Source organism: Jaculus jaculus, chromosome 18 (assembly GCF_020740685.1).
Source record: "Jaculus jaculus isolate mJacJac1 chromosome 18, mJacJac1.mat.Y.cur, whole genome shotgun sequence".
Lineage (NCBI taxonomy): Eukaryota > Metazoa > Chordata > Mammalia > Rodentia > Dipodidae > Jaculus > Jaculus jaculus.
In genome coordinates this window covers 61,815,795-61,836,249 of record NC_059119.1, presented here as the reverse complement: position 1 = coordinate 61,836,249, position 20,455 = coordinate 61,815,795, and the positions used below count along the sequence as shown (strand labels likewise).

General features: G+C 39.8%; 1 pseudogene; it reads left to right on the top strand.

Annotated features, from left to right (window-relative positions):
* The first annotated feature begins 6,083 nt into the window (after nucleotides 1–6,083).
* Nucleotides 6,084–6,546, top strand: LOC123455788 (annotated as a pseudogene).
* The last annotated feature ends 13,909 nt before the right edge of the window (nucleotides 6,547–20,455 follow it).

Below are 20,455 nucleotides of genomic sequence, written 5' to 3'. Positions count from 1 at the left end.
TTTTAGAGGATTGTGATTCCTTCTGCCAGTCACCTTTATATTTCTGGCACAAAGCACCTGATCGAGAGCGGCTCTGGGGAGGAAAGGCTTTATTGTGGTTTACAGACTCAAGAGGAAACTCCATGATGGTAGCGAAAACATGGCATGATCAGTGGCTGGACGTCGCCTTTGCCACAGCAGGTGGAACACTGCAGCATTAGAGTGTGCCAACCACCAGCAAGAAATGCCCACAAGCCTGCTCCCAACAATACACCACTTCCAGGAGGCTCCATTTCCCAATTGCCATCAAATGGGGACCTAGCATTCAGAATACGTGACTTTATGAGGGACGCCTAACTCACACCACCACATCAACCAAATACAGAAATAAGCTGAGGGAAATTGATATATAAACTAAATAAGAAAGTAGACAGAGGCGATTCCTAGGACAACTGGGAGAAAATGCTCTAAGATTTTAGCATTATAGTTACAGCAGATAAGAGCAGAATCGAACACTTTTTAGGATGGAAGAATACAGTAATGAAAAAGATTGATTTTGGTACTTACTATTCTGACTATTGTCAAGTATTTTGTTTAGAATAGATTTCATGTTAAGTGTTCACACTTGTCAAATTTACCATGAACCCATGGTAATCAATGGGATAGGATTTTAGATACGGATAAATCAATGGAACCGAAATATTTCTACTTATGGTCAAGTGATACTTATCAATGTTGCCAAGACAGTTCAAAGAGGTGAAAGAGAAGCTTTTCAATAAGTGAGTCTCTAATTGTATGAATGTATGTGTACATATAGAGGTATATATTACATACATATCTTAGTTAGGAAAAAAATTCAAAATAGGATACCAAAGGAAAATATACAATGAAATAGACGATTAAAGTAAATTGCCCTTTCTGTGAGTTGTCTGTGTTGTTAAACACTGTCATAAAATCTGTGGCTTCAACTAACACTTCCTTACAATGGCTAGGGGCCCTGGTATTCTCTCTCTCTCTCTCTCTCTCTGTGTATGTATGTATGTATGTATCTTCTTTTCTCTCTATCTCTCAAATGCACAAATAAAAATAAAACATTTTAAAAAGTTATAGCGAATATGCAAAGAGATCTTATATGGCCCACAAAATATAAAATATTTAATTTCTATCTATTGATAAAGAAAGTTTTCAAATCTCTGATAAATTTGTCCATTTTTTTGTATCCATAATGTATAAAATACTTGTGCAACTCAATATGATGAAGAAACAAAAAATCTTTTAAAACATTTGTTTTTGTGCTTCCCAAATGCCCATTCATTAATCCTAGGAATCTATGAATATGTTATGTAACATGACATAAGTAGTTTTGCTGAGCTAGCTAAAGTTGTGAGCTATGAGATAGAGGCAATATACTCAGTTATCAAGGTGGTCCAAATCCAATCATGGTAGAGACAGAGGTGAGCTGGGAAGAGATGGATTAGTAACAAAGAAAAAAGCTATCTTTTCTGTCTCAAGTCAAAGAGACTGAGAGTATAAACGAGACATATCTTTTTGTTGTTGGAGATGTCTACATAGAAATGAAGAGAGTTTAGGCCGCCATTAGAAGGAGAGTGGTCTCAGAATGACAGGCAGCTATGAAACAGACTTCAGTCCTCTAAGCACACGGAACGAAATTTAGCCAAGTGACCTTGCATGAGAATTCTTTCCTTGGACCTGCAGTAAAGGAACTTGGTCCTGTTGATTCTTTCATTTCAGCCTTTGAAACACCAAGAAACTCACCCGAGTCTACTTGAACTTCTGACCTACAGAAACTGAGATAATAAATTAATATTCTTTAAGGTATCCAAACTTTGTCTGGAAGCTATACAAAATCTATTATGGTGGTCAACAGTTTTGCATAGACACTTTATCCAAAAGCTTGTAAGAGTGGCTTATAAGTACACTGAAAGATGCCCAAAGTAGTTAGGAGATAAAATATAAATTATAATAAGATATGGGCATGTATACGCTAAAATGGTGCTGTGATTAAAGTATTCCACTCAACAAATAAAGCTGAAGGCAGAGGTAGGAGGATCGCCATAAGTTCAAGGCCACCCTGAGACTACAGAGTTAATTCCAGATCAGCCTGGACCAGAGTGAGATCCTACCTTCAAAAACCAAAAAATAAAAAATAAAAATAAAAATAAAAAATAAAGCTGAAACTTAATTGGTATCTTAAGACTATCAAGAGATAAGCTCTCTGAGGGGCACTTAGGCTGTGAGGGCTCTGTCCTCATGAATTGACGGAAGTTATTATTTTGGACATGGGTTGGTTATCATAGGAGCAGTTTAGCTGTAGGTAAAGGAAGTTGGCCCAGTTTCCTCTCTAATGTGTGTTTGCTTGTCATTCTGCCTCATTATGATGCAGCTGAGAAGGCTTCTCTAGCCACTGGCACCAAGCTCTTCGACTTCCCAGGCTTTAGAATTGTGATCTAAGTAAAGTTGTGTTGTTTATAAATTAACGCAGTAGATAAAATTGTTACATCAGCAGAAAGTGAAACATGAGAAACTTCTTTAAATAAAAAGACCACCAATTTCAAATGTACTTTTTGGGGATACAGAGTAACTAGAATTCACATACATTGTGACAGGTTCTTTGGAAAAAGAGTTAGCAGGTTTTATTTTACAGCTTTTTGAAATATTTAAGCTTACCAATACAGCTCAGAAACTCCATTTATAAATGTGTACCTAAACACAACTGTAAAAACATGTTTGCAGCAGCAACATTTACAGTTAAAGAAATAATATAATTATACATAAACTAGCCCATGGGTTAAAAGTGTACAACACAATAGAAATACTATTCATCAATAGAAGGAACAAACTAGAGGCAGTGTGATATAATGAATCCCAAAATTTTATGTAATTGAGAGCAGTCAGACACTAAAGACTACATATATGAAGTTATTTCCAGAATAATCCCATTTATAGAGATAGAAAACAGGGAACTGGTTACTTGAAGGCTAGGAGAGCAAACAGGGATAATTTCAAACAGAAGCCAGGGAGTTTCTAGAAGGTAGTGATGGAAACGCTCCAAAGTGAGCTTGTGGTAGGATTACATGGCTCTATAAATTCACAAAAAAGTCATTGACTGTATATTTAGGATGGATGCATGCCATAATTTATAAATTATACACCAATAAGAAAACTTGACAATAAGTAACTGATGAAGATGTAAGAAAGGAAACAATGACATACAGCTATAATATTTATGTAGACAAGTGAATACTGATTTAAACTGAAAAAACAACTACACGGAATTCTGGAGAAGAAAAAGGAGAGATTATGGCAGTATAAAATAGTAAAATGCTCGATTTCACAATAGGAACTAATCAAATAATGACACAAATTGATGGACCTACACATTACACATATTATTTAATCATACAGAGTTAGGTAAATGTCTAGAGAAACAGCCTGCATAATCCAATGAGAAAGGCTTTAAAGAAAACACAAGCTTCCATGTTCTCTCTTCCTCTCTCTCTCTCATTTCTTCCTTGATTTGCCAGAGAACTTTTCTAATATTTTCTAAACTTTTAAAACTTCTGTTGGTACTTTTCAATTTGTGCATTCATACTTTTAGTTCTCTTAATGTTCATTTTCTTTCTTGCTTTTATTTTTCAATTAGCTTAAAAGTAGTCAGTTTGGGCTTGAGTGATGGCTTAGTAGGTAAGAGTGTTTGCAGCAAGCATGGGGCCGGGAAGGCCCTGAGACCACTCAAACTTGATTCTCCAGACCCCAGTAAATAAGTGGGCATGGCCACATATGTCTGTGACTCCTTTGACATGGGGAAGAGACTGAAAAATTGCTGGATCTTGTGAGAACTTCAGCTCTCCGTTCAGATAGAGGCTCCATCTCAAGGAAATACTTGGCTAAGTAATAGAGGAAGAGCATCCATGGTTCTCCTCTGGCCTGTTACCTGCATCTTCACAAACACATGCATCTCTCTCTCTCTCATCTCCAAACTGAAAATGCAGCATTCCCAATGGAATGGGGGCAGGCATGAGGGAAGATAGGGTACCAACACATGATGTATCCATACAAAATATGTTGTTAACAATAATAATAAGCATTTAAAAATTTCAGTAGTAATAGCAGGGTTTCTTGTGGATATATATTTAGTTCTGGTCAATCCTCTACCCGCACTTTTTTTTTTAAATTATTTATTTATTTATTTGAGAGCGACAGACACAGAGAGAAAGACAGATAGAGGTAGAGAGAGAGAATGGGCGCGCCAGGGCTTCCAGCCTCTGCAAACGAACTCCAGACGCGTGCGCCCCCTTGTGCATCTGGCTAACGTGGGACCTGGGGAACCGAGCCTCGAACCGGGGTCCTTAGGCTTCACAGGCAAGCGCTTAACCGCTAAGCCATCTCTCCAGCCCTCTACCCGCACTTTTATATCCACTTCCATTCCTGCTTAAACACTTCCATATCCACTATTTCCCCTTCTACTTTTGCATCACATATGTTCTATTAAGCATCCCACCCTCTCTTAAACTCTCCTTTCTTTCTTCGTTCATGGGCTCCTTTCCAATTTCCTGGTCTTTACATACACTTGTTCTTACATAATTACACATGTATAAAGATTAGAAACTAGGATCTGTATGTGAGAGATGCCATGTGACATTCATCTTTCTGAGCCTGGATTATCTCACTTAATATAGTATTTTTGAGATCCATTCATTTTATGTTAAGTTTCATAATTTCGGTTTTTCTAAATAAAATTCACTGTGTATATTTAATACACTTACACAATCGATTCACCAGTTGATGGACATCTATGCTGATTAAATTTCCTAGCTATTGTGAACAGAGCAGAAATAAACCTGGATGTGCAAGTATCTTTGCGCTAGGAGATAAAGTCCTTTGGATATATACCCAGCAATGATGTAGCTGGGTTATAGTGTAGTTTCCTTTGGCTTCTTTTTGGCACCTCCACTCTGATTTCCATAGCGTCTGCAACAGTTTAAATTCCCACCAACAGGGAATAAAGGCTCCCCTCTCCTTACAACCTCTCCAGCATTTGTGGTCATTAACTTTCTTGATGATAGTGATTCTGACTGGAGCGAAATGGGTCTCAAAGTGGTCTTAATTTCATTTCCCTGATGATTAAGGATGTTGAACACTTTAAAAAGTGTTTATTGGCCATTTTTTACTTCTATTTTTGATAATTTAAGGAAAAATGAAATAAATAGAAAATGAGAGAGAGAAGAGTTCAGTTCCTTAGCCCATTGTTTGATTGGATTTTGTTTGTTCATTGTTTAGATTTTGAGTTTGTTTTATATGCTAGATACTAATTTTGTCAAATGTAAAGCTGGCAAGGATTTTTCTCCCATATTTTAGGCTGCCTTTTTAGCTGATTAACTGTTTCCTTATTGGACAGAAGCCTTTAATTACTCACTGGGTCTCATTTGCTGATTGTGGGCCCTTTTCCTGAGCAATTGGAGTCATGCTCAGAAAGAACATCCTTACCTATGACTGTATTATATTTTCTTATGTATTTATAGCTGACAGTAAAGAAGTTTTTAATATTTTGAGAAAATTTTAAAGGCTGTTGTATAATTAGGACTTTTTTCTATTCATTAATAAGATGCTGACTATAAGATAACATATGTTCACTTTATTGCCATGCAGTCCATTCAAGGCAAGGAATATATATATATATGTGTGTGTATATATATATATACACACACACACATATGTTTTCATACATTACCTAGGTTATTGTTGTAAACATTTTATATATGAAAAGATAAAAACTACTAGGCTTACCTTTGCCTTTAATGCAGATCTACGCTCATCCATTTCACCATTAGTGCTCTGTTGCTAGTTGATGAGGAAATTATGAATGACTCTGTTAACAAATCCACTACTATCATTTTAATTAGTTCTACTACTTCATTTCTGTAATGCCTTAGTCCACTAGATGATGGAAGCCATATAGATAAAGGGCATTGTTTTATGCATTGAGATGACCTTTAATAATACAAAATGGTAAAGTTTTTATTGAATTAAAAAAATTGTATCTATTTTGGAGCCCAGAGTGAATCTATGAGTGCAGCCACAACATGAGCCTCCTCAACAAACCCCAGAGTGAGGTGACCCTGAGGGGATGCAGAGGCACGGGGAGGAGGTGGACAAATGCCAAAGTGAGGTAACCCAAGGGGATTCAGAAACATGGGGAGGAGGAGGACAAACCCCAGAGTGAGGTGACCCCAAGGAGATACAGAAACATGGGAAGGAGGAGGAAAATCCTGAGTGAAGTGACCCTGAGGAGATGCAGAAACATGGGGAGGAGGAGGAGGAATTCAGCACCGGCCCACCGTCAGTGACCGTACAGGGGGTCACAAGCAACACCCACTGCAACCTGCTGCTGGAGAGCATGAAGGAGATGGGACTGAGGTCCCCAAGAGTGGCAAGGGCAAGAAGAAGTCCGAGCCAGCCAGCAAGTACCACTGCATCTCCAAGATGTGCCTGCATGGGGACTTGGTTTGCGTGACCCTGCGGAATGCCCTCATTGCTGGCAAGTAGGGGCCTCCTCCTCCTTCTCTTCCTCCCCCTCTTCTGTGCCCGAGCCTGCCCCTACCCTGCAAAGACTTGCTTGATGGATGTGATGGGAAGAAAGCCACGTTTGTGTTTAAAACTATATATCTATTTTATTTAGGGTGAAGAGCAATAACTACAAATAAGTCTTTATGTCTTCACTATCTGCTTTTACCCCCAAACCGCCATCTTCAATATTTCTCTTTTACTCTCTCTTCTTCCCTCCCTTCCTAAGTCCTCCTGTTTCTACATTCCTCCCTCTTTTTTTTTTTTTTTTTTGGTTTTTTGAGACACACCTAACAGACTAGACTTTTTTTTGTTTTTGTTTAGTTGGGGGTAGGGTCTCACTCTAGCCTAGGCTGAACTGGAATTCATTATGTAGTCTCATGGTGGCCTTGAACTCACAGTGATTCTCCTACATCTGCCTCCCAAGTGCTGGGATTAAAGGCATGCGCCACCATGCCTGGCTTAGACTTTTTTTTTTAATGACAGAGAGAGAAACTTGGCATGCTAGGGCCTTTGGCCACTATAGTTGAAATCCAGACACATTGCCCCCTTGTGTGCATATGTGACATTGGGCTTGCATCACTGTGTATCTGGCTTACCTGGGACCTGGAGATTCCAACAGGAGTTCTTAGGCTTCACAAGCAAGTGTCTTAACCACTAAGCCATCTTTCCAGCTTTCCCTCTTTTGATTAACGAGAAGTGTTCTTGACTGAGAAGATGTGTTCTATTTGTTGTGCGTTGGATCTGAAGTATTTCCCAAGGGCTCATATTTTGAACACTTGGTCTCTGGTTGGTGGGACCGTTTGGGGTGGTTCTGGAATCAGTGGGAGGTGGGGTGGCCTGGAGAACTAGAGGAAGTAGGTCAGTGAGGTTGGTTGGATCTTGCCTGTATGTTGTCCCTGTCTTTCCCACTCTGGTTCCTGTCCACAATGATAAGCCTTAGGGACATATTGCCTCTGCCTCTGTCCTTGCTGTCTACCATGATGTGAACAGTTGTGCTTTGTCACACACTCTTGCCACCAGGATGTTCTGCTGAAGACCGTGGGTCCAAATATGCATGGACCGAGCCTGCTGAAACCATCAGCTAAAACTAATATTTCTAGTTTTAGTTATTTCTGTCAACTATTTGCAGCTATACAAAAGTCACTAACATATTATCTTTAAAATGTTTCCATGCAATTGCACACATTATACACTAATACTTTGTTCTGAAATAATTGTACACTACAAGAAAGTGGCAATGCTATAGTACAAAGCCTTCCCATCAAACACAATTATCACTAGCAGTTAACCTTTGATATCTTATTATGTTTTCTATATATGTACATTAATAAATGCTTAATATTATTTCTGTTGAATTATTTGAGAAGCTTTGGACATAATGCCCCTTTGGTCCTAAATATTTCAGTATATATTCTAAAACAGGACATATTCTTAAATAACCTCGGTATAACCACCAAAATCAGAAAATTATACCTTTGCTTTTAAGTGCCACATTTCTGAAAGTATATGTATTGGTAATTGATACCATCATGATTATTATTGTGCATATAATTTAATCTGATTTCAAAGGGATCACTATGTCAGTATTGCCTTTTGTTCTTATGTTACAAACTTTGCTTCAAATGATGTCAAAATGAAACTTATTGCTTCCTGACAGCGATTATATCACACTATTTCTTCCTTGTGGATATAAGGCAACACATCAAATGTTATTTTGCGACCTCCAAGAAATAACACATCTGTCTCAGTTTTCAATTTTTTTTTTTGGTATGGTAAAAATAGGAAAAAAAAAGCCCTTGGGACTCAAAGATTTTTGATGTGTGATTTTGAATGCTAATGGAGCCATATTGTCATACAAATCGTGTTGTGCATGTGTGCTGTGAGTCTTATAAAATGCCCCGTGCGAGCACCGAGTCACCGTGGCTCTTGCTGTGAGTCATCACAAGTGGCTCCTTTTCCTATTCTCCTTGTGCGGCTGGTTACTCCTGTCCTGTCAGGTGATGAAAGTCTTCTCTGGCCCCTTTAAGACAGTTTTCACTGTTCAATTGCTTACCATACCTCCCGAGTCAGTTTTGCTGATCAAGTATCTATTTTTATTTTGTTTTCTAAACCCACCCATACGTTGCTCTTCTGTCAGAGCTGTGAAGCAATGAGAGTGACGTTTTTGTCCCTTGTCTTCATTCTACTGTGGTCAATTCACACCTGTGTGACTAGCCCCGTTCTGTATAGATCCTGATGAAATTATATTATCTTCATAAGTATGGTATTTGCTTTATGACCAGATCTTGACTTAAGTAATGTTTTTCCTTTTAAAAACAAGTTTTCCTAGGATTTTTCTATTCGTTTCTGCCAAAAGGATCCCAAAGGTTACATGTATGTGTATCTGTGTTTGTCATGTATGCATATGTGTGTACTTATAGATAAAATCTACCCTTGTGGACATGTACTTGTTATCTGTATTTTCAGTTTATACGTTTCTGTAGCACATAAACTTCTCATCTAGCAAGCTGTAGTCCTTGAGCTCTGGTTATCAATAGTTACACCGTTTCACAGAGCTTCATTACAAGACATGAATTACACATTCGCCAGCTTCAGGTTTGGAAACAGTTAAGTCACCTTAAAAGTCTACGAACTTCTATCATAAAGTTCTGAATATTTATCTATGAGGCACAGTGATAAGTTTTGTAAAGCTGCGTATTCTATAACACTATTATTTCACTTGTACATATTTATTTTATACTTATACACGCATATTTGTCACACTATTAAACTGATTTCTGTAAGGTACAAAATGAGCCCTCTAAAAATTAGTGTGCAGTGCAGTGTTTTGTTGCATCCTTGCTGCATTTTGTTTTTATATTTTTTACTTGTTGCCAGTTTAGCAGAAAAAAAGTATTTGATTGTACAATTTATATTTATTTATTTATTTTTGCAATGCTAGGGATTGAATTTTAGGGACTTGTAATAACAGGCTAGTGTATTCCCAGTGAGTGGTATCCCCAGCCCTTGGACATCCTTTAATGCGTGTGCATGTGCGTACGCATGCGTGTGAAGGCCAGAGCACAGCCTCAGGTGTCACCTCAGGGATGCCATCCACCTTTTTCGGGACAGGGTCTCTCATTGTCCTGGAGCTCAGCAAATAGACTAGACCCTTCCGTCTTTAACAGCCCAGTGTTACACCCAGGATTACAGGTATGTGCCTCCATGCCAAGCACTATTGTGAGTTCTAGGATTTTCAGTTTACTGATAAGCTGTCTTCCTAGTCCTAGCTACCGAACATCTTCATGGCCCCTAAAAGACTTTACTTTTTACACAGTTTGGTTTCTTCTGTACAAACTTTCTTCTTTGTATAGATCAGAAATTCCTTTAATTCTCTACTTCATGCCTTGTTAAAAATATGCAGTAAGAAAACTTAGATTTGAATTTATAACCTAGATGTAGAATTTTAATTAAAGATAAATAACTATAGTTGTTATTTATAAAGCGTAGTTTTGAAAGGTACCTCCTTTATTTTATTTAGCTGTAATCCCAGGTTAGAATTTCAGTCAACTCCACCCTGAGACTACCTCGTGAATTCTAGGTCAGCCTGAGCTAGAGAGAGACCCTACCTTGAAAAATTGAAAAACAAAACAAAATAATTCTTTCAACTAATTTGGCAGTCAGATAGACACCAGTATCTTTATTACTCAAGGTTTTTCTCCTTCTGGAAAGGCGGGGTGATTCTGGTGCCCGTGTAAAGAGCGGTAGTTGCAGTTACTCCTCATCGCTGGGATGGAATATGGGAGGAAAGGGCTTATTTCAGGCTTTCAGTTTTGAGGGAAAGCTTCACCGTGACAAAGAAAAGCAGTCTGTTCACAGCATCACACATGCACAGCGGAGAGAGAATAGCCAGGGCAGACTGGCTCTGTATACACAGTAAGCTGTCAGCAAGCCCAAGGTCTGTCCCCAGCAACACACCTGCACACTAAAGCTCGGCCTCCCAAGGATCCCACCAGCTGGAGACTAACTAGAAAACTTAATCAAGAGTACCTGAAGTATGCTGGAGGGATGGCTTAGCAGTTAAGGTGTTTGCCTGCAAAGCAAAAGGACCCAAGTTCAATTCCCCAAGACCCACGTTAGCCAGATACACAAGGGAGTGCATGCATCTGGAGTTGGTTTGCAGTGGCTGGAGGCTCTGGCGCACCCATTCTCATTCTCTGTCTCCCCCCCCCCATAAATAAATTAAAAAATACCTGAAGCCACAGGAGACATTTTTATTCAAGCCACCACAGTAGTTAAAAGTAGTACAGTGTTTGTTTTGTCTATAGTTCATGACCTTGAGAAGTAGGGAGTATCAGAAGGGACATCATTAATCAAGGTCCTCAGTGAAATATCTGGCTGCATTTCACCAGCCATACAGTTGGAAAGAGGATACTATATTCAAACGAAAGTAAAAAGAATCTATTTCCTAGGGTGAAGAGATGGGTGATTAAGGCGCTTGCCTGTGAAGCTTAAGGATCCAGGTTCTATTCCCCAGTACCCACACAAGCCAGATGCACAAGTGGCACATGCATCTGGAGATTGTTTGCAGTGGCTGGAGGCCCTGGTGTGCACCTCTCTCTCTCTCAAACAAATAAAATATTTTTTAAAAAATCTCTTTACTTAAAAAGGACAATCTATAAAGTAATATATTCTCTGTAGATGAGAGAGAGGGAGAGAGAGAGGGAATAGCTCTGAGTACCATTTCTCGGTTATGACCTCAGAAAAATCACATTGTTTCTTTCCTTAAAGTTTGTGCAACTTGTTAAAGTATACTATCACTTATAAAACTCTCTCCTTCCCTATTTTACTACTTTTGTCAATTGAATCTACCAGTTTTTACATTTTTCTTTTGCAACTTTATTTCGTGAGTCTGTGGGCATGTGTGCACGTGTGGGGGGCAGCACACATGCACATATGTACATGTGTGTGAGGGGGCCAGGGGGTTGATGTTGGTGTCTTGTTCAGTCACTCTCCGCCTTATTTTCTCAGACAGACGGTCTCTCTCTGAGCCTGGAGTTCACTGCTTCAGCTAGATTAGCCGCCAGCAAGCCCCAGGAATCCTCCTGACTCTCTTTCCCCAGTGCTGGGTTTACAGGGATGGCGCACGCACCCAGCTTTTCGTGTAGCTGCTGGGATCTGACCTCAGGACCGGTGGCAAGCTGGGTATGGGCTGACCCTCCCTCCAGCCCCACTCATTTGTGCTCTATCCTTTTGCTGCCTTGCCCACTCTTGAAATTGCTTGATTCTTTTCTCAAGCTATATAGCTTTTTCTTCGTGCTCAGTTTTCTCTTTACACTGTCTTTTTTCTAGAATGCTTTTAAAGTTTTTATTTTTATTTATTTATTTGATACAAAAATGGGAAGAGGGACAGAAAGAGAAAGACAGAGAGAGAGAGAGAGAGAGAGAGAGAGAGACAGAGACAGAGAGACAGAACTGGGCATGCCAGGGCCTCCAGCCACTGCAAATGAACACTAGACACATGCATCACCTTGTGCCTCTGACTTACGTGGGACCTGAGGGTTGAACCTGGCCCTTCGGCTTTGTAGGCAAGCGCCTTAACCACTGAGCCATCTCTCCAGCCCTAGAAGGCTTTCGTGAAGTCTGTAGACAATCTTTTTGCACAGAAAAAGTACGTAGACAGTTGAATGACAGGACAAAGGAACATGATACCGAGGGACAGTTTGCTAGCTGAGGTATTGTATCAGCTACTTTCTCTTTGCTGTGAGCAAATACCTGACAAGAAACAAACCCAGGAAGAGGTCCATTATGACCATGGTGGCAGGAACTTGGAGGCGGCTGCTCACATTCAGACCACGCCGAGGAAGCAAAGCACTATGAGCTGCTGCTCAGGTTGCTCTCTCTTCTTAGGTAGCATGGGACGCCCAGCCCCTCAGACGACCCCGCCAATATTTAGGTAGCATGGGATGCCCACCCCTCAGATGACCCTGCCAACATTTAGGCTGTATCTTTCCATCTTAAAAACTTCCTCTAGAAAGTACATCAGACATACCAAGACATTTAATATCATCAGGTTGACAAAATTTACAATCACAGGATTTATGTTTGTTTATCAAGTTGTTTACTGTGCACCAGACTTAAGCTTTTCTTTGTGGGATATAAAATATCATGTGGAGCCGGGCGTGGTGGCACACGCCTTTAATCCCAGCACTCGGGAGGCAGAGGTAGAAGGATCACTGTGAGTTTGAGGCCACCCTGAGATTACATAGTGAATTCCAGGTTATCCTGGGCTAGAGTCAAACCCTATCTTAAATTAAAAAAAGAAAAAAAGAAAAAAATCACATGACCTACATCAATTTTGGAGTCTAGGCTTATGTTGGGCTTAGCACCCCATATTTCTCCCACCTGTGCAATTAGCCTGTGTAGGACTACAAACTCCATTTTGTCCTGAGGTTGCATGTGGACCCCCATAATGACATTATGAAGTATAATTTATGTACAACAAACTTCATTCATTTAAGGTATATGATGTAATCTGGTGATGTATCTTGGTAATAGAGTGCTTCCTTCACACACACACAAGGTCTTAGGTTTGATTTTCAGTATTGCAAAATAAACAAATAAAGTCTATGGTATAGTATAGTGAGTTTTGAAAGATATCTCTTTGTTATGATTATAAAAATACCTGAGGGGGCTGGACTTAGTGGTTAAGGAGCTTGTTTGGAAAGCTTGACATCCCTGGTTTGATTTTCCAGTTCCTAAGTAAAGCCAGACACACAGAGTGGTCAGATAATTGCCTTAAACCCCTGCCTTTAAGAAATGCAGCCCATGTAGTTCTCTGCTTTCGCCCTCCTTGTCTCTGTGTCTTCTAGATGTCCTCACCGTCCATCCTTCTGTTGTGGCTCTTGTCCTCCGCACGGCTCATTGTGCACAATAAAGACATACCCCCCCCCCTTGGTCTTCAGTGCATACTAGCTCTCCCTTCCTTCATGATTAAAGTCAAGAAGGACATGTGCTGTTCCTTCTCAAGCACGTGTCCAGTGATTGGAGGAAGGAAGCGGAGTATGAAACTGATCTGTGTCTGCAATTGCTCTTGTCTACCAATTCTCATGTGACTGTGCAAAAGCATCCTGAGCTGTCCTCTTTTTCAGCTGTTGTCATTAACTGACGAGGGCTGGCCCCTGCTGAGCTATCAATTTTTATTTTTAGTTTTTTCCTATACCCACTTCCACTCACGGTCTTGCAGGTCATCTTTGGAGACCCTCTCAGAGTAGTCCACATTAGCCTGCAATTTAGTAATTGATTTTTTAAAGTAGTTAGGCAAAAACAAACAAACAAAAAATGGTAGTCAGTAATAATAGTCAGATCTTGATTGAAAATTAACACCGCTTGCCCCAAAACAGTTAGAATACTTGAAAGACCAAGTGATTTTCTCTAGCCAATAAAATATGAATGGACCGATTATGTGTGATTCCCACCTAGAAGCTTTAAGTGCCAGTGACTGGCTCATTACATTCCACATATAGGAAGACCCTCTTTCAAAAGCCAAAGATTGGGGCGAGGGAGATGGCTTAGTGGTTAAGATACTTTTCTGCAAAGCCAAAGGACCTAGGTTTGATCCCCATTACCCAAGTAAGCCAGATATGCAAGGTGGCACATGTGTCTGGAGTTCATTTACAGTGGCTGGAGGCCCTTGCATGCCCATTCTATCTCTTTCTCTCTATCTGCCTCTTACCTTCTCTCTCAAATAAATAAATAAAAATAAAACATTTTGGGACTGGAGAGATGGCTTAGTGGTTAAGGCACTCACCTGCGAAGCCTAAGGATCCAGGTTTGATTCTCCAGGTCCCGTGTAAGCCAGATGCACCTAGTGGCACATGTGTCTGGAGTTCGTGTGAAGTGGCTAGAGGCCCTGGTGTGCCCATTTTCTCTCTCTTTGTCTCTAATAAATAAACAAAATTAAATATTAAAAATAAATTATTTTGAAAACAAAAACCAAAGGCTGGGGCTGGAGAGATGGCTTAGTGGTTAAGGTGCTTATTTGTAAAGTCCAAGGACCCAGGTTTGATCCCCAGTACCCACATAAGTCAAATGCACAAGGTGGTGCATGTATCTGGAGTTTGTTTGCAGTGGCTAGAGGCCCTGGCATTATCTCTCTCTCTCTCTCTCTCTCTCTCTCTCTCTCTACTTCTCTCTGCCTCTCTCTTTCTCTCTCTCAATTAAATAAATATTAAAAACAAACACCAAAGGCTAGGTATTTATCTCTGAGAAGGAGCCTTTGCATGGCATGTTTGAGACACTGAGTTTGAATTCCAATATTGTGAGGAAAATTATTATCAATAAAATATTGTCTTAAGCTACTAATATTTTCCAGATTATTTATTTTTATTCAAGGTAATCTATTCTGTGTGAGTGTTTCATGCCCGTGTCTATGTGTATGTGTGTATTACCACATCAAAGTAGCCCTCTTGGCGTTGTAACATGATGTTGTCTCCCATCTAGTAACTAACTTGACCTGGCCCTGCTTAGCTTCCCAGATCAGATGAGATCAGCTGGTTGCGACTGGTGTGGCTGTAGACCCACCATGATAATCATCATCTACAAAATTCATGATTGAGAATTACACAATCAAGTTACCAAAAAGAAAAAAGAAAAGAAAAAGAAAGAAAGAAAAGAAACACATAAAAACATCTCCTAATATTCAATTTAAGTTTGTGTCTTTACGTTGGACTCCATGGCTATCATGGGTGCGTGTAGCCTGTGGACCACAGCCTGGGCAGGCTTGGGACTCAGGACTGTTCATGTTTGTAACTAATACACCACAGACACTCGAGTTTAAAAGTGCTACCACTGTACTTAATGCTGTCTTATAAAAATACAGTGACGTATAATAGAAGAAACCATAACTAGATTCATAAGTCTAGGATTGTTGCAAGAAAGAGGATTATTGGTACACATACTAGCAAACGAAATTTCCTCAACACTTATTGCTCTGACACCCTCACACCTCAGCAAGAGACGACAGACGGACACACAGACGCTGCGGTGATTGGAAGGGCCCGTGTTGTAAAGAACTGAGCCTCGGGGTGTGAGGACCAGCAGTGCTAGGAAAGTTTTTTAGGGGTTTTGCCCCTTTCCACATTGCACACAAGGGGTGTCCTGCCCACAAGACATTTTTTTACCTCACCACTTTTCCTTACCTGGGTTGTCTTCTCTGTGGGATAGTGGATCAAAAGAAAACTGCAAACATTAAACATTTTGATGCACATCCCTGGGCCATTTATCAGGAATTTGTATCAATGTAAACTTTCACTAGAATTATGTGACAGTGTTCTCTTTTTTTTTCCTGCAAAAAAAGAGGATACATTTGAATACTGTGTTCCAAAATAATGGTTAAAAAGAATGTTTTAATCCATGTAATGGCATTCCTGCCCAACACCACGCTTCATTCTGTGACTGATGCGCTATCATTACAGCACTGACAGCTACCATGACCCTCTACCATGGTTCACTCTGTGGAATGCCATCAGCCCTTTGCGGAACAAAAAGTTTTGGGCTTGTTGTAAAATTTGTTTTAGTAGCCACGAGTGATTAAGTGATCGCTTCCTGAAGGTGCTCATCTGAGTGTAAATGAGCTTGGCTCGGAGCAGCTTTTAGCACACATGTGACAGCTTGGGTGACTGGCACATTGTCATCTTCATAACACACCTAAGATGCTGGGTGCCAAGAATCATAAACAGGTTTGGTGTAGCTGGAGGTCTGAGTCCTTGTCCAACTTAGCTAGTCTTTTGAATCTTGCAGCAGAAATATGCCACCTTTAACTAAATTGTAGCTTATAATATAAAACATGATTATCTTATGTGAACATATGTATTTTTATTTTAATATTCTGTACGTTGTTAAAATGAAAAGACCTATATATCTTATACAATTAGCATGTGATGATATGTGGTGTCTCCTTGGGCAATGACAGCCTGTTTGATACACTAATCGACATTTTCCTTTTCTGACTTATTTATTTATTTTGGTTTTTTGAGATATATTCTCACTCTAGCTCAAGCTGACCTGGAATTCACTATGTAGTCTCAGGGTAGCCTCAAACTCATGGCAATCCTCCTACCTCTGCCTCCTGAGTGCTGGGATTAAAGGCACGCACCACCATGCCTGGCCCCTTTCCTGACTATTTTGATTGCTTGCTCTAGAGTATTATGACTTCAGGGTTTATTTATCATTTATTTGTTTGTTATTTTGAGACAGGTTATCACCATATAGCTCAGTCTGGCCTTGAACGTTTCATCCTGCTCCAAAATGCTATAATTGTTCATACGGCCATCATGCCAGCTACTTGAAGAATCTGCATCATATCAACAAAGGAAAGCAAAGGGATTCAGGGTTATTTATTTACATAACATAAGACACACTTGTGCTGGAGAGATGTCTTAGTGGTTAAGACATTTGCCTGCAAAGCCAAAGGATCCCAGTTTGATTCTCCAGGACCCATGTAAGCCTGATGCCCAAGGGGACACATGCATCTGGAGTTCATTTACAGTGGCTAGAGATCCTGGTGTGCCCATTCTCTCCCTCTCTCTCTGTCTCTCTCTGTCTCTCTCTCTCTCCCTGCCTATTTCTGTATCTCTCTCTCAAATAAGAAAAATAATAAAAAAAGAACCCTTGCTGTGCTTGCCTTGGATTTGACTCTCAGTATCTCAAAACCAAACAAAGCATCAAAAATAAAACACTCTCCTCTCAAGGGGCCAAAGGCTAGATGGAAGAGCTTTAATTGTGTGTTTGTGTGTGTTTCTGTGTGTGTGCATTTTAGTTAGTTTTCAGCAGTTAATGAGATGCAGAAGGGACATTTTATTTTGTATGAGTTTTTTTTCTTAAAGTTAATTACTGGCAGTCTTGACAATCAGGACATTGAAGGAAGGGACCTCTACATAACAAAGGTTATATGCAAAACAAAATTGTAGTCAATATCATACTAAAGGGGGAAAAGAGGACAAAAGTACCCACCACCCACTGCTTTTGTCCAAGGTAGTATTGGACAGTTTGGCCAGAGAAACTGGGCAAGAGAAAAGGCACACAAATGGGGAAGAAGAAACTATATTCTATGCTGAAAGCATATATGGTTCTATAGTTGAAAACCTAAAAATCTCCCCCCAAAAGACTATGAGAATTGGTAAACAAATTTAGTAAAATAGAAGGATACAAAAATCAACATGCAAGAATCAGTACTTTTCCTATATACCAATAACAAATTTCATGAAAAAGATATAATGAAATCAATCCCATTTGCAGTAGCCACAAAAAATAAATCCAGACACCTACAACAAACCCATGGGTAAAATTGACCAAAGGAAAGAATGTCCCTTGCAATGGAAATTACAGAGCACTGACGAAAGAGTAGAAGAAGGTATTAAAAGATAGAAAGAATTAAGATGGCAGGATTAAGGATCAGCACTGACACCATGTCTGTAAGTAGCCAAAACAACCTATAGACTCAATGCAGTCTCCATCAAAATATATATGGTATTCTCCACATAAGTACAAGAAACACTTGTAAAACCCATATATGCAAGCAAAAGGCATCCCAGACAATCAATGCAACTGAGCAAAAAGAACACAGTCAGTGGCTTTATGATACCTGACTTCAAGATACATTACCGAAGGACCACTTTGGGCTCCTGTTCTCCGGCCCCTAACTGATTCATGACCCTACAGAGGTTACTGATACCCCATCAGACCTGCACTGTTCTGAGCCCATCAACATTTTGACATGAGTATTGCAGAGAATGAAAGGAAGGAGACCACAAAATAGAGGGAGGGCTACCTAGAAACAGGAGGGTCGTCTGTGAGTTTGGAGCGGGGAGAGGGAACAAGAGAGGAAAGGAGCTGGGAACATTACCAAGTTACTTTAGGATGTTCATATATTACAGTTCTCAATTAAAAAAAAAAAAGGATATGGTCTGGGCAAATGGCTTAGTGGTTAAAGCGTTTGCCTACAAAGCCTAAGGACTCAGGTTTGATTCCCCAGGTCTCACGTAAGCCACATGCACAAGGTGGTGCATGTGTCTAAAGTTCATTTACAGTTCATTTACATTCTCTCTATCTTCCTCACTCTCTTTCTTAAATAAATAAATAAATAAATAAATAAATAAATAAATAAATATATATTTAAAAACAGCTATAAGCTGGGTGTGATGGCACATGCCTTCAATCCCACCACTTGGGTATGCAGGCCGTTTTGTGTCTGGAGGACACTTTTTTTTTTAAATTTTTTTTTTTTTTTTTTATTTGAGAGCGACAGACACAGAGAGAAAGACAGATAGAGGGAGAGAGAGAGAATGGGCGCGCCAGGGCTTCCAGCCTCTGCAAACGAACTCCAGACGCGTGCGCCCCCTTGTGCATGTGGCTAACGTGGGACCTGGGGAACCGAGCCTCGAACCAGGGTCCTTAGGCTTCACAGGCAAGCGCTTAACCGCTAAGCCATCTCTCCAGCCCTGGAGGACACTTTTGAGAAAGGGTGTTGCTGTGCTGTAGCCCATGCTGACTTCAAACTCAAGATCTTCCTGTGTCATCCTCCTCAGTGTAGAGATGAAGGGTGTGCGGCGCCAGCTCTGCTTTATATCGTGAAGCTGTGCTACTCTCTGTCTGTCTGTCTGTCTATATGTATGTTTGTGTGTGTATCTGTATTTATATTATCAAAACTGTCTTCTCTGTAAGTTGTTGGTGCTTTGGATATGTACGACCTTTATTAAAACTGCTTTTCCCTAAATCATATTTTATTGGGTAATAATGTTACAAATAATGCCTTTCAAGGAAGAAAGGCATCCCTTTTCTTTATTTTTAACTTTTCTTTGTGTATATTGGATGTCCTACTTCTAAACACTTTTTTTTTTTTCTTATTCATTCATGGAGTTGGTAACCCATTTGTTTTTCTCTTCACAGAAAGTCTGTTTTAACTAGTGAAGTTAGATCTTTAATGTTTGATTTTTATTAATGGATTTGGGGTATTTCTTCTTTTTATATTATTGCATATTTTTCTCTTTGGTAGTTAGAGTTTCCTTTGGACAGCATGATTACAGAAGTCATTCGAGTGAGTAGATTGTTCCGAAGGCGAGTTAAAGAGCTGAGAAGAAAGGATGGTAGTTAGAGAAAGATTTAACAAGCCAGTAGAGAAAAGGTCCTAAAAGGAGACTGGTAAGTTCCAACTGGAGAGACAGGAAGATTTCTCTTCTAGCCTGTTGAAAACTTTCTAGGCAGGTCCTCAACATCAGATGATATGGATTCTGTCAATGGTGATGGCATTAACAGTGAAATGGTTGTTGCAGAGCATTGCTTCAATGGAGTAATAGTAACAGTAATTTTATGGGCAAATAAACAGAATGATATGGAATATCATCTTTCATCAAAAGATTTGTAAGGAAATTCCAGCATGGAAGAAAATCCTCATCAAGGTTTAAGGGCAATGATGCAACAGAACAAAATAGCAAGGGCACCAAATCCTCATGATATAAAAAACCCTCACCCTTCTGACGGAGGTTTCTCTTCAAGGGGGCACTCAGACACCGTACAGATCACATGCTCAATTATAACTTGGAAGAAATGCAATATAAATGATGAGGGTGTCTCCACAGGCAGTGCTGATGAATCCATTCATTTTGGTACCATTGATCAAGCACTGTGAAGTTAATCCTGCAATATGGGTTAGATCAGAGCATACATTAATAAATGCACTTGTGCTTGACCTATAAAATGAATGATCAACATGCCCCATCGGGCTAGGAAGCTGGTCAGCTCTCTGAAGAGTCATCACTATCACGAAGCCATTTTAAAGGCCTGGTTTTAGATTTTCATTAGGGGAAATAGCTCTGAATGCCTTTGCTAATGAAAACTTAGTGTCTAATTT